The sequence below is a fragment of the Arabidopsis lyrata genome, assembly GCF_000004255.2.
Source record: "Arabidopsis lyrata subsp. lyrata unplaced genomic scaffold ARALYscaffold_1017, whole genome shotgun sequence".
Taxonomy (NCBI): domain Eukaryota; kingdom Viridiplantae; phylum Streptophyta; class Magnoliopsida; order Brassicales; family Brassicaceae; genus Arabidopsis; species Arabidopsis lyrata.
Genome location: NW_003301916.1, coordinates 2181 through 2427, shown reverse-complemented (window position 1 = coordinate 2427; position 247 = coordinate 2181).

Here is a 247-nt window from a genome sequence, read left to right as displayed (position 1 = left end):
GGCTAAATAATTCTAATGATTATATAAAGGCGTATGAGGAAAACGTTGTGCAAGACAGTGTCGCAATTTTTTCTCTAAGGGGGGGTTATTGGATGAAAGAATTGAATAGAATTCAATTGGATAGAATTAAAGAAGTAAGCTACAGATTTTTAAGGAATTGTTTAATTCTAACGATTATACTTTTTAATATTTTAATAGAATTTGGTAGAAAATTATCCCACGATTGTAGCTCTCCACTTAACCTCTA